We start from the raw sequence: 15,002 nt of genomic DNA on the forward strand, positions 1-15,002 counted from the left end.
ACAGGGCGTATATAAGTTGCCAGTCCAAACAACAGGACAAAATAGTCCGGAGAATAAATACACGAATAACTCACACCATCAAACACAGAGTAACACAAACAAGCCCGCACAAATACCTAGCGGGCCTAGTGCCCTTAAATACCCTACAAAAAAAACCTAATACAAAACAGGTGTACCCAATTACCCAATAAACCCAAAAGAAATGGAAAGGGAATCGATGGTAGCTAATAGGCCAGCGACAACGACCACCGCCTGAACAGGAAGAGGCACCATCTTCGGCAAGGTTCGTGACAAACCTTCTCCGGATCCGTCCGAGACACCCCGCTCTGTGTCCTCTGTACCTGCATCTCATTCTCTTGCCAATAACAGGGATGTCAGCCTTGGAGAGTGCTCGCAGTATATCCTGTGCTTCCTGGTTGTTGAAGAAAGATCTTTGTCTAATCTGAGGTGAGTGATCGCTGTCCTGATATCGAGAAGCTATTTTTTGCCATAAGATATGGTGGCAGAAACATTATGTACAAAATAACGCGAAAAAACCCACATAATAGCATAATTGGTTAGACGCCCGTAAAACTCCTGTCATTTCTTCCGGCGCCATTTTAGCTCTCTTTTAACTTTACAAGGATACCCATAAGAAAATGCAGCCACCACTATAATTGGCAATGCCAATGTTTTGTATAGGAATTTCTCCAAACATAACACTTTGTATTCAGAACGAAAAGTGAATTGCTTTACCAAATTTTTTACAGTATTACTTTAGTGCCTTGTTGCAAAAAGGATGTATGTTTGGAATATTTTTTATTCTGCACAGGCTTCCTTCTTTTCACTCTGTCAATCAGGTTAAGATTGTGGAGTAACTACAATTGGTCTCATGTTGAAACCCCTGAGCAGTAATTTATAACTTCACTATGCTCAAAGTTATATTCAGTGTCTGCTTTTTTTTACCCATCTACCAATAGGTGTCCTTCTTTGCGAGGCATTGGAAAACCTCCCTAGTCTTTGGTTGAATCTGTGTTTGAAATTCACCGCTCGATTGTGGGACCTTACAGATAATTGTATGTGTGGGGTACAGAGATGAGGTAGTCATTCAAAAATCATGTTAAACAATATTATTGCACACAGAGTGAGTCCATGCAACGTATTATGTTCTTTTGTTAAGCAAATTTGTAGTCCTAAACTTATTTAGGCTTGTCATAACAAAGAGGTTGAATACTTATTGACTCAAGACATTTCAGCTTTTCATTTTGTCATTTGTAAAAAATTTAAAAACATAATTCCACAAAACATAATTTTAATATACTTTAAATTCAGGCTGTAACAAAACAAAATGTGGAAAAAGGGGTGTGAATACTTTCAGAATGCACTGTGAATGACATCTCCTCAGCAACCACTGGGCCGATCTTGATAAAACTTGATATATAGCATAATGCCTCTCAACGCAATATTTTCCAGGCCAGTATCTCAAACATGGCTGCTATGGACCAATAAACATTCAAGTGGGTGTGTTCTGATTTGTAAATGCATATTCATCAGACACACATTTCGTATTGTAACAAAACTTGACACACGTGTTCACATGGTGGTGCTATAACAGGCACATCTTGATCTGTTTGACTCAGAGTGATGAAATTTCTCATGAAAGAATGGTGTTGCATCCCTCCAATAGAGTACCAGTATAACGACACAGGATGAGACCCACATGCAGAAACAGGAGGCAGATGGTTCGAGTGGCAGGCAAGAGGGAAGTCGAGGACACGCATAAATTCATAAACTGGGTCAGTCAGATACTGTAGGTACAGGATGGCAGGCGGCAATTTTCAGTATTGGGAGAAGTAGAAAACAGGGACTAGAACAACAGGCATACGGGGAAAAACAAGCTGGCAGTCTTGACGAAACAAGACGAACTGGCAACAGACAAACAGAAAACACCGGTGTAAATACACAGGAGATAATGAGAACAAATGGGAGACACCTGGTTGGGGGCGGAGACAAGCACAAGACAGGTGAAACAGATCAGGGTGTGACAACCAGACACTTGTAGAATCTGTACCAAGGCGCATTAAAGCTGGTTGGGTGGCTTGTGATGCTCCAATGCCCCATTAAGATATGCAGGCGTTTCATTTATTTTAGAAGTTACTTGTATATACTGTATAGGCTATGGGTTTAGTCCAAAAATGGTCCCAGAAGGTATGTTCTCCATGCTGTGTCATAAAGTGTCCTGCTTAATAGCTAATCATTAGCCACGCACACTTAATTTGTATTGGAATTGGATTTAATTTGTGATTGTTATGCATGCAGAAATGTGTATGTTTAGAGTCTGAGCTGGAATTGGTAGGGAGTGAAACTAATATGCCATTCTTGAATGAGTCCAAGACAAATGTAATTGCTCATTTCCATACTCAGGTGTGTGCCTGCAGAATCCATAATCAGTAACTACAAACTAGAGTGGGATATTTTCGGTCCTGGCTGAGATAAGGAGAGCCGTGATATTAGACATCCAGGTGTGGTTGAGTTAGGCCAGGGCTAGGCATGCATGGACACACACATTACACTTACTTTTTTTATGCCACATTAAGGCATATTGAGTATTAACACATGCCACATTTTTCACAAGCAATTAAACAGGTCAACATTCACAAGGCCGTGGGGCCAGATGGATTTCCAGGACGTGTGCTCCGGGCATGTGCTGACCAACTGGCAAGTGTCTTCACTGACATTTTCAACATGTCTCAGAGTCTGTAATCCCAACATGTTTCATTTCAAGCAGACCACCTTGTCCTTGTGCCCAAGAACACGAAGGCAACCTGCCTAAATGACTACAGACCCATAGCACTCACATCCGTAGCCAGTGCTTTGAAAGGCTGGTAATGGCTGACATCAATACCATTGTCCCAGAAACCCTAGACCCATTCCAATTTGCATACCGCTCAAACAGATCCATAGATGATACAATTTCTACTGTACTCCACACTGCCCTTTCCCATCTGGACAAAAGGAACACCTACAGTTGAAGTCGGAAGTTCACATACACTTTAGCCAAATACATTTAAACTCAGTTTTTCACAATTCCTGACATTTAATCCTAGTAAAAATTCCCTGTCTTAGGTCAGTTAGGATCACCACTTTTTGGGGGGAAATGTCAGAATAATAGTGGAGAGAATTATTTATTTCAGCTTTTATTTCTTTCATCACATTCCCAGTGGGTCAGAAGATTACATACACAGGCTATTTATTTGTTCAGCTAATAACCATTTTTTACTTAAACATTGCACTGTTGATTAGGGCCTGTAAGTAAGCATTTCACTTTACACCTGTTGTTTTCAACACACATGACAAATAAACTTTGATTTGATTTAATCATTAAACTCCTCAGTCCTTTTCAGGATAAAAAATAAACAGAATGGAGCTAATCAGAGGGCAAAATCCTAGAGGTAAAACCTGTTCAGTTTGCTTTCCACCAGTCACTGGGAGATGAATTTACTTTGCAGCAGGACAATAACCTCCAACATAAGGCCAAATCTACGCTGAATTGTTTACCAAGAGGACAACGAATGTTCCTGAGCAGCCTAGTTACAGTTTTGACTTAAATATACTTGAACATCTATGGCAAGTCCTGAAAATGGTTGTCTAGCAATGATCAACAACCAATTTGACATACCTTGAAGAATTTTGAGAAGAAGAATGGGAAAGTGTTGCACAATCCAGGTGTGGAATGCTCTTAGAGACTTACCCAGAAAGACTCACAGCTTTAATCACTGCCAAGGGTCTTTCTACAAACTATTGACTCAGGGGTTTGAATGCTTATGTAAATGAGCTATTTCTTTATTTAATATTCAATACATTTGTAAAAATTTCTTAAAACAGGTTTTTACTTTGTCATTATGGGGTATTGTGTGTACATGGGTGAGAAAAATATATACACATCAATTTTAAATGTAGGCTGTAACACATCAAAATGTGGAATAAGTATGATGGTTTGAATGCCTTCCGATGTCACTAAGTGTTTTTCACAAAATTCGAAATAGCAGAACATTTGACATTTTTAATCGCTTGTTACAGCATCACCATCTGGCCAATTGGCATGGCAATGCATGAGAGGGTGTGGACTATGGGCCTTTAACATCATGTTAAGTTGCACCCTTCTAGACCTTAACATCAACATAATTTGCATATTAATAGATGCATATTAATAATGAATGCCAACAAATACAGTACCTTCAGAAAGTATTCACATTCCAAAAACTTTTTCCACATTTTGTTCTGTTACAATTTATAATGGATTAAATTCAGATTTTGTGTCACGGTTTTCTTCCTGGGAAGGAGAAGCGGACCAAAATGCAGCGTGGTTATAGTTCATGGTTCTTTAATAAGAACTCAAACATGACAACTACAAAACAATAAACGTGAAAACCAAAACAGCCCTATCTGGTGCAGTAAACACAAAGACAGGAAACAATCACCCACAAAATACCCAAAGAATATGGCTGCCTAAATATGGTTCCCAATCAGAGACAACAATAAACACCTGCCTCTGATTGAGAACCAATCTAGGCAACCATAGACTTACCTAGACACCTAAACTGAACACAACCCCATAAATCTACAAAAAACCCTAGACAAGACAAATACATAAATCACCCATATCACACCCTGGCCTAACCAAAATAATGAAGAAAACAAAAATAACTAAGGCCAAAAATGTGCTTCATAAGTGTCACGAACCGGCTCAAAGCCGGTAACAAAGGGAGACAAAGTGGAGATAAGGAGTAACAAAATATATATTTATTAAATAAGTAACTAAGTATAATATACAATGGTGTGTGTAATCAGTAATCAGTAGTGTAAGTGAGTGTTTTGCATGCATGAATGTGATAATGCAGGGTGTTGAAAAGTGCCAAAGCAAACAACCAAAAAGCCACCAAGAAACAGAACAAAGAGAGAATACGGCAAACAGAGTGGGAGGGTCGTCATATTCCCCCCCATAAAACCGGGGACCAACAAGGGCCCCGGAACAACAACCCAACCCTCTGCGTCCCAAATTGACACAGCCTTTGCGTCCCAAATTGACACAGCCTCTGCGTCCCAAATTGTTGAGGGGTTATGTGTTCACACTTAAAATTTGCCCCAGCCAACCTCCTCCCGAGACCTCAGCAACCTTCGCACAGGAAGCAACATTTAAGAGGAAAGAAGAAAAGACCAGGAGGGAGCAGACAGGACAGAGAGAACATGGCAATACGAAACAATGGTCAGTCACGTAAACATTTAGGAACAGGGCGCACGAGAGAGCGTTTTCAGTCCCCCGGATGTGCCGCACATCGAGATGGAATGATTGTAAAAATAAACACCATCGCATTATCCTCTGGTTTGGACACATCATGGACCTCAAAAAAGTGAGGGGCTTATGGTCGGTGTAGACCACAATAGGTACTACCCTCGACCCGACATACACTTCGAAGTGTTGTCGCGCCCAAATGAGTGCTAGCGCTTCCTTTTCAATAACCGAATAGTTCAACTGATAATCATTAAACTTTTTAGAAAAGAAACTAACAGGCCTCTCAACCCGACACATCTGAAGGGTGAAGTTGTCGTGGGTGTGCTCCTTCGTCGCCTATTGAGGGTATCGACGTTATCCTTGGGAATAACTTGGCTGGTGAGCGTGTATGGCCTGTCGTGTTTCCATCTCTAGTGGTTTCCACCAAGCCGTCATTTGTTGGGATTCCCGATGAGAGTGTACAGAGTTTCCCAGAGGTGTTCTCTGTGTGTGCAGTGACACGTTCTATGAGCCGTGGCGAACTGGTCACTGCGCCGACTAATGATAGTAATACAAAGAAGTATGTCACTGTTTTCCCTGTTATTCCGTTATCTGTAACCCGCTCAGATCTAATCGATGCGCAACGGGATGACCCCACGTTAGAAGAGTTGCGTGACCAAATTGTGCCTGTAGAACAGTTGGGAGATGTCGCCCATGGCTATTTTCTCCAAGAGGATGTCCTGATGAGAAAGTGGGTGTCTCATGCTAGTTGTTTTTGGGGGGAGGCAATTAGTCAGGTTGTTGTACGAGTTAAGCTTCGTGAGTTGGTGTTGGAAACTCTCCCTTTGTTACGGGCTTTGAGCCGGTTCGTGACAAGTCATCTGGGGGCAGGTGCAGTTTTGCTGCAAGCAGATGTGTCTGCGGTTGAAAGGCCTGTTAGTTTATTTTCTAAAAAGTTTAACGATCATCAGTTGAACTATTCGGTTATTGAAAAGGAAGCGCTAGCACTCATTTGGGCGCTACACTTCAAAGTGTTGCAGCGATGAGGATCTGAGGACCCATGCCAAATCTTTTCAGTCTCCTGAGGTTTTGTCCATAGGTTTTGTCTTGCCCTCTTCATGACTGTCTTGATGTGCTTGGACCATGTTAGTTTGTTGGTGATGTGGATGCCAAGCAACTAGAAGCTCTCAACCTGCTCCACTACAGCCCTGTCAATGAGAGTGGGAGCGTGCTTGGTCCTCCTTTTCCTGTAGTGCACAATCATCTCCTTTGTCTTGATTACGTTGAGGGAGAGGTTATTGTCCTTGCCCCACACGGTCAGGTCTCTGACCTCCTCCCTATACAGTGCCTTGCAAAAGTATTGACCCCCCTTGCCGTTTTTCCTATTATGTTGCATTACAACCTGTAATTTAATTTGTATTTGTATTGCATTTGATGGACATACACAAACTTGTCCAAATTGGTGAAGTGAAATGAAAAAAACAAACTGAAAAGTGGTACTGCATATGTATTCACCCCCTTTGCTATGAAGCCCCTAAATAAGATCTGGTGCAACCAATTACCTTCAGAAGTCACGTAATTAGTTCAATAATGTGCACCTGTGAGCAATCTAAGTGTCACATGATCTCAGTAAATTTACACCAGTACTGACAGGCCCCAGAGTCTGCGACACCACTAAGCAAGGGGCACAACCAAGCAAGCGGCACCATGAAGACCAAGGAGCTCTCCAAACAGGCCAGGGAAAAGTTGTGGAGAAGTACAGGTCCATGTTTGGTTATAAAAAAATATCTGAAACAAACTCTGAACATCCCACAGAGCACCCTTAAATCAATTATTAAAAAATGGAAAGAATTTGGCACCACAACAAACCTGCCAAGAGAGGGCCGTCCACCAAAACTCATGGACCAGGCAAGGAGGGCATTAATCAGAGAGGCAACAAAGAGACCAAAGATAACCCCGAAGGAGCTGAAAAGCTCCACAGCGGAGATTGGAGTATCTGTCCATAGGACCACTTTAAGCCGCACACTCCACAGAGCTGGGCTTTATGGAAGAGTGGCCAGAATAAAGCCATTGCTTAAAGAAGAAAATAATCAAATACGTTTGGTGTTAACCAAAAGGCATGTGGAAGACTCCCCAAACATGAGTGCTACGGGTCGTTAGTAATTTAGGCAGCTTACCTTACTGTTCTTGGGCACAGGGACAATTGTGGTCTGCTTGAAACATGTTGGAATTAGAGAAACAGACAGGGAGAGGTTGAAAATGTCAGTGAAGACACTTGCCAGCTTGTCAACAAATGCTCGGAGTGCATGTCCTGGTAATCCGTCTGGGCCTGCAGCCTTGTGAATGTTGACCTGTTTAAAGGTCTTATTCACATCGGCTGCAAAGAACATGATCACACAGTCATCCAGACCAGCTGATGCTTTCATGCATGTTTCAGTGTTGCTTGCCTCGAAGCGAGCATAACATTTATTTAGCTTGTCTGGTAGGCTTGTGTCACTGGGCAGCTTTTGGTTGTGCTTCCCTTTGTTGACTGTAATAGTTTGCAAGCCCTGCCACATCCGACGAGCGTTGGAGCCGGTGTGGTACGATTCGATCTTAGTCCTGTATTGATGCTTTTCATGTTTGATGGTTCATCAGAGGGCATAGCGGGATTTCTTATAAGCTTCTGGGTTAGAGTCCCACTCCTTGAAAGCGGCAGCTCTACCCTTGAGCTCGGTGTGAATGTTGCCTGTAATGCATGGCTTCTAGATGGGGTATGGACGTTCAGTCACTGTAGGGACGACGTACTCGATGCAACGATGCAGCTTCGAAAAAATAGAGATAAACTCTCTAGGTAGGTAGTGTGGTCTACAGCTTATCATGATATACTCTACCTCAGGCGAGCAAAACTTTGAGACTTACTTATCGTGTACCAGCTGTTGTTTACATATATGCATAGGCCCCCGCCCCGTGTCTTACCAGAGGCTGCTGAAACATACAATATTACAGTTTTTAATGTCCCGTTGGTAGGATATACAGTGGGGCAAAAAAGTATTTAGTCAGCCACTAATTGTGCAAGTTCTCCCACTTAAAAAGATGAGAGGCCTGTAATTTTCATCATAGGTATACTTCAACGATGACAGACAAAATGAGAAAAAAAATCCAGAAAATCACATTGTAGGATTTTTAATGAATTTATTTGCAAATTATGGTGGAAAATAAGTATTTGGTCACCTACAAACAAGCAACATTTCTGGCTCTCACAGACCTGTAACTTCTTCTTTAATACTGCTCCCCCCCTACTTTGTGCAATTTCCGCCTGAAGACATACCCAAATCTAACAGCCTGTAGCTCAGGCACAGAACCAAGGATATGCATATTCTTGGTACCATTTGAAAGAAAACACTCTGAAGTTTGTGTACATGTGAATTGAATGTAGGAGACTATTACACAATAGATCTGGTTTAGATACAAAAATAAAAAACGTTTTTGTTCATTGTTTTATCTTTAAAATGAACAAGATAAAAAAAACATTCAGATAGGATGATGGGGACAATTTCAGTGAAAAATATAAGAGGGCAACAGTACTTGCAAAGTACAAAGTTTCAGAATGATAACTTCCAAAATCAGTGTGCTACATGACATTTATCATGAAGTAACCCAGGTGTCCCACACAAGTAGCCCAAGTGGCCAAATTGGTGAAGGTATACATTTTGAAACAAATAACTATATCTAAAATACCAAAATAGTATTCTAACACACCTCCCCCAAAAAATTGAGGGGAAAAAAAAAAGTTTTTTTTTTAATTGATAAAAAAATATATGAAAAAATATACACTGCTCAAAAGAATAAAGGGAACACTTAAACAACACAATGTAACTCCAAGTCAATCACACTCTAGTGGTAGCATGAGACGGAGTCTACAATCCACACAAGTGGCTCAGGTAGTGCAGCTCATCCAGGATGAGACATCAATGCGAGCTGTGGCAAGAAGGTTTGCTGTGTCTGTCAGCGTAGTGTCCAGAGCACGGCGGTGCTATCAGGAGACAGGCCAGTACATCAGGAGACATGGAGGCCGTAGGAGGGCAACAATCCAGCAACAGGACCGCTACCTCCGCCTTTGTGCAAGGAGGAGCAGGAGGAGCACTGCCAGAGCCCTGCAAAATGACCTCCAGCAGGCCACGAATGTGCATGTGTCTGCTCAAACGGTCAGAAACAGGCTCCATGGGGGTGGTATGAGGGCCCGACGTCCACAGGTGGGGGTTGTGCTTACAGCCCAACACCGTGCAGGACGTTTGGCATTTGCCAGAGAACACCGAGATTGATTATTCTAAAATTGTGTGTACATCTGTATATCTAGACTTAGATTTAGCTTTCCCTGACTTAGTTGCCATAATGATTTATATATAAACAGCTGAATCTGCGCGTTTACCAAACAATGCAATGCGTAATATGTGTTTCTCTTTCCGGTATGAAACTTCAAAAGCGAATGACTCACTTTACGCTGGAGTTTACTACATGGGTTGGTCTTGCAACACATAAACATGGCGTATTGCCGTTTACCTCAGCTCATTGGCTATCTACCCAGCTAGATTTCAAGATGATCAGTGGTCATTGGGTTAAAAGACAGTCAATCAACGAAACAGCGGGCAAATCATTGGTGCACAATGATGTCATGACTTGTTGTCTTCAAATCGGTTTCTTTCAGTCAATACGTCCCGCGAAATGGCCCATCAGGTTTGATTGTGTTACAAACAAACCAGGTGATTGCAGTGAAACCAAACATGACTGGAAAAGTCACGTTCTGTGTGGGTTATTTACCTGGAATGTGTCGTCGAAAATGGAATGAGACGGAATTCACGACACAAGCGGTTCACAAAATGTTTTGTGTTAGTCTATAAAAACGGATTTTATCAAACAAAAGATCATTCATCGTGTAACAAGGAGCATTGGAATTGCAAACAGACGAAGATCGTCAAAGGTAAACAATTTATTTTAATTTAGTTTGTGATTATGTTACGCCTGTGCTGGTTAAAATTGTTTTTTTTTATGGGGCTCTATGCTCAGATAATCACATCATATTCTTTCGCAGTAAATCCTTTTTTAAATCTGACAACGCAGTTAGATTAGCAAGATTCTAGGCTTTCGGTACATGTACACTTGTATTTTCATGAATTTCAGCACGCTAGCGGGCTCTGTGCGCAGAGAGGTTAAGAAGTTCCTCTGTCCTCCATTCGTTACCTGTATTAATGGCACCTGTTTGAACTTGTTATCAGTAGAAAAGACACCTGTCCACAACCTCAAACAGTCACACTCCAAACTCCACTATGGCCAAGACCAAAGACCTGTCAAAGGACACCAGAAACAAAATTGTAGACCTGCACCAGGCTGGGAAGACTGAATCTGCAATACTGTAAGCAGCTTGGTTTGAAGAAATCAACTGTGGGAGCAATTATTAGGAAATGGAAGACATACAAGACCACTGATAATCTCCCTCGATCTGGGGCTCCACGCAAGATCTCACCCCGTGGGGTCAGAATGATCACAAGCACGGTGAGCAAAAATCCCAGAACCACACGGGGGGACCTAGTGAATGACCTGCAGAGAGCTGGGACCAAAGTAACAAAGCCTACCATCAGCAAGGGCATTGAAGATGAAACATGGCTGGGTCTTTCAGCATGACAATGATCCCAAACACATCGCCCGGGCAACGAAGGAGTGGCTTCGTAAGAAGCATTTCAAGGTCCTGGAGTGGCCTAGCCAGTCTCCAGATCTCAACCCCATAGAAAATCTTTGGAGGGAGTTGAAAGTCTGTGTTGCCAGGCAACAGCCCCAAAACATCACTGCTCTAGAGGAGATCTGCATGGAGGAATGGGCCAATATACCAGCAACAGTGTGTGAAAACCTTGTGAAGACTTACAGAAAACGTTTGACCTCTGTCTTTGCCAACAAAGGATATATAACAAAGTATTTAGAAACTTTTGTTATTGGCCAAATACTTATTTTCCACCATAATATGGAAATAAATTCATTAAAAATCCTACAATGTGATTTTCTGGATTTTTTTTCTCATTTTGTCTGTCATAGTTGAAGTGTACCTATGATGAAAATTACAGGCCTCTCTCGTCTTTTTTGCCCCACTGTACGTGCTTACAGTTCGTCCCATTTATTTTCCTTCATTTATTTTTCTTCCATTCTGTAAGCTGATTAGCCACTCGTCGCCTGACCCTCACAAGGCACCCAGATCTTTTGCCTCAAAATCTTTGTTTCCTTCTCTAGTGAGTTACGGGTATCGGGGCCTGGTCGGGTGTCTGCAGTATATGCCTCTTGTCCGGCACCTCGTCCAATTTGATGTGAGTAATCCCAGTTCTGATGTCCAGAAGCTCTTTTCGGTCACAAGAGATGGTAGCAGCAACATTATGTACAAAAATAGTTACAAACAACAACAAAATAGCATGATTGGTTGAGAGCCGATAAGATGGCAGCCCTACCCTCCGGGGCCATCATTAATTACTGGAACAGAAAAGTGAATCGGTAAACATATAAACCACAGAGGTGCCTTTGAACCATCTTCTCAGCAGAGTTGTTGTAATTGTTTTTGCATTTTTGACATGTCCACAGCTCGGTTTGCTTATACAATCCAGGGTTTGAACTTTTCAACTTATGGATGTGGTCTGTTTTCTTCCAGCCTTTCAAATAATTGTTGCAATCATCATTAAACTAGCTGTTTTCATGTTGTACATTCAACTTCATCTGTCCAATTCACATAATCACAAAAAAATACATCCAGAATATTCAATCTCATACAGTAGGCTAAATTCTTGTTCAGGTGCCATTTAATTGAATAGGGTCCAGTGTGGCTCAGTTGATAGAGCATGGTGCTCGCAATGCAAGGGTTTTCGAGTTTGATTCCCACGGGGGACCAGTATAAAAATGTATAAAAATATATGCACTCTCTACTGTATGTCGCTCTGGATAAGAGCTTGCCTAAAATTAAACTGTAAACTATTCCTATTGGATGATGATGAACTGATAAGAGATCAGAGAGAGTTCACAGCTGGTTGCCACAGCTTGGCGGTTTCCTCCCAGTGACGTTGGAATACCGGCCAGTAACTAGGTAGTGTGTGTCATCTGTACCACTAACAGATGTTTCTGCAGGGCCTCTGAGGAGGTGGCATGAGGTGGCAGCCATTGCGGGGAGAGGGTGAGAAAAACTCTGGTTTCCCCTCTGAGTGATGAGGGATGGATAGAGCTGAAAGGTGTGACTGTTAAAGATGGAATCTGCAGTTTGGGCGAAACAGCGCCACTGGCCGCCCCTCTACTGCTGTTATTGTTGCACAGCTGAGGAACGTCACGCAGCACGGTATAACAAATTGCAGTACATATTGTGCCGTTCTATCACACGTGCAATGATGTCAGAGGAAAAAAAAACATCTAATGGAAAGCCTTCCCAGAAGAGTGGAGGCTGTTATAGCAGCAAAGGGGGACAAACTCCATACTAATGCCCATGATTTTGGCAGGAGATGTTATGTGTCCACATACTTTTGATCATATAGTGTATGTAAAACTGTGACAGCTGTCTTCAGGACTTAAAGTGAATTTCTTTGCCACATGTTTAGTAGCTTTACTTTAGTGCCTTATTACAAACAGGATTGCATGTTTTGAAATAGGTTTAATTCTGTACAGGCTTCCTTCTTTTCACTATCATTTTGTAACTGTTAAAGTCACCATTGGCCTTCCTCTCCGGCAACTGAGTTAGGAAGGGAAGGGAAGTCTGCTTTTTAAAATTGTATCTACCAATAGGTGCCCTTCTTTGCAGTTGAATCTGTGTTTGAAATTCATTGCTTGACTGAGTGTCCTTACAGATAATTGTACGTGTGTGTGGGGTACAGAGATGAAGAAGTAATTCAAAATCATGTTCAATTTAAGGCTGTAACGTTACAAAATGTGGCAAAGGTCAAGGGGTTGAGTACTTTCCACATTTAGTTAGGTTACAGCCTTATTCTAAAATGCATTAAATACATTTTTTCCATCAATCTACACACACTACCCCATAATGACAAAGCAAAAACAGGTTTTTAGAAATATTTGCTAAATAAATAAAAAACGGAAATATCTCAGTTATATAAGTATACAGACCCCTTTATTCTGTCACCTTGATTTTTTCCAAATGTTGTTACAATACAGACTTATTCTAAAATGGATTTTTTTTAAATCCCCTTATCAATCTACACATGATACCCCATAGTGACAAAGAAAAAACAGGTTTTTAGACATTTTGCAAATGTTTGAAAAATAAACGGAAATGTCACATTTACATAAGTATTCAGTACTTTGTTGAAGCACCTTTGGCAGCGATTACAGCATTGTATCTTCTTGGGTATGATGCTACAAGCTTAGCACACCTGTATTTAGGGAGTTTCTCCCATTCTTCTCCGCAGATCCTCTCAAGTTCTGTCAGGTTGGATAGGGAGGGTCACTGCACAGCTATTTTCAGGGCTCTCTAGAGATGTTAGATCGGGTTCAAGTCCGGGCTCTGGTTGGGCCACTCAAAGACATTCAGAGACCTATCCCGAAGCCACTCCTGCATTGTCTTGGCTGTATTCTTAGGGTCGTTGTCCTGTTGGAAGGTGAACCTTTTCCCCAGTCTGAGGTCCTGAGCACTCTGGAGCAGGTTTTCATCAAGGATCTCTGCACTTCATCAAGGATCTCTGCACTGCTCCATTCATCTTTCTCTCGATCCTGACTATTCTCCCAGTCGCTGCCACTGAAAAACATCCCCACAGCATGATCTTGCCACCACCATGGTTCACCTTAGGGATGTTGCCTGTTTCCCTCCAGACGTGCCTCTTGGCATTCAGGCCAAAGATGTTGTTTTTCATGGTCTGAGAGTCCTTTGGGTGCCTTTTGGCAAACTCTATACGTCATGTGCCTTTTACTGAGGACTGGTTTCCGTCTGGCCACTCTTCCATAAAGGCCTGATTGGTGGAGTGCTGCAGAGATGGCTGTCCTTCTGGAAGGTTATCCCATCTCCACAGAGGAACATTGGAGCTCTGTCATACTAAAGGAAAAGGGGGATACCAAGTCAGTTGTACAAATGAATGCATTCAACTGAAAAGTGTCTTCCGCATTTAACCAAACCCCTCTGACTCAGAGACGCGGGGAGGGCTGCCTTAATCGACATCCACGTCTTTGGTGCCGGTGAACAGTGGGTTAACTGCCTTGCTCAAGGGCAGAACAACAGATTTTTACCTTGTCAGCAGTGACCATCGGGTTCACCTCCCTGACAAAGGCCCTTCTCCACCGATTTCTCAGTTTGCCCGGCAGGCCAGCTCTCGGAAGAGTTTTGATGGTTCCAAACTACTTCCATTTAAGAATGATGGAGGCCGCTGTGTTCTTGGGGACCTTCAATGCTGTAAAAAAAATGTGGCACCCTACCCCAGATCTGTGCCTCGACACAATCCTGTCTCGGAGCTCTACGGACAATTCCTTCGACCTAATGACTTGGTTTTTGCTCTGAAATGCACTGTCAGCTGTGGGACCTTTTATAGTCCGTTGTGTGCCTTTCCAAATCATGTCCAATCAATCAAATTTACCACAGGGGAATCCAATCAAGTTGTAGAAACATTTCAAGGATGATCAATGGAAATAGGATGTACCTGTGCTCAACTTCGAGTCTCATAGAAAAGGGTCTGAATACTTATGCAAATAAGGTATTTCTGTATTTTTATATATATATATATACACATTTACAAGAATTTCTAAACCTGTT

General features: G+C 42.0%; 1 long non-coding RNA gene across 1 annotated transcript; it reads left to right on the forward strand.

The window, feature by feature from the left end:
• Positions 1-285: 285 nt before the first annotated feature.
• On the forward strand, positions 286-13,439 carry LOC118399808 (uncharacterized). Its single transcript, XR_004828915.2, has 3 exons — positions 286-447; positions 11,510-11,583; positions 12,389-13,439. It is a non-coding gene; the product is annotated as an uncharacterized LOC118399808 (long non-coding RNA).
• Positions 13,440-15,002: the final 1,563 nt, after the last annotated feature.

Source organism: Oncorhynchus keta, chromosome 21 (genome assembly GCF_023373465.1).
Source record: "Oncorhynchus keta strain PuntledgeMale-10-30-2019 chromosome 21, Oket_V2, whole genome shotgun sequence".
Taxonomy (NCBI): domain Eukaryota; kingdom Metazoa; phylum Chordata; class Actinopteri; order Salmoniformes; family Salmonidae; genus Oncorhynchus; species Oncorhynchus keta.